Source organism: Mustelus asterias, chromosome 10 (assembly GCF_964213995.1).
Source record: "Mustelus asterias chromosome 10, sMusAst1.hap1.1, whole genome shotgun sequence".
Taxonomy (NCBI): domain Eukaryota; kingdom Metazoa; phylum Chordata; class Chondrichthyes; order Carcharhiniformes; family Triakidae; genus Mustelus; species Mustelus asterias.
The window spans coordinates 111,345,025-111,345,267 of NC_135810.1; positions in this window are offsets into that span (position 1 = coordinate 111,345,025).

Genomic DNA, 243 nt, shown 5'->3' on the forward strand with positions numbered 1-243 from the left:
CAGACCTGCTGAGATTTTCCAGCATTTTTTCTTTTGGTTTCGGATTCCAGCATCCGCAGTAATTTGCTTTTATACAGTATTCAACAACCAGCCATTATTTCTACTCCGCAGCGTCATGAGTATTCATTCTGTGGTAATGTGCACAATCTATATACTTGTCAGGGAAATATCTTTGTAACTGTTACATATTGCATTAATGCACAATAGACCTTTTAAAAAAAATAAAACTCATGAACCCGTGTT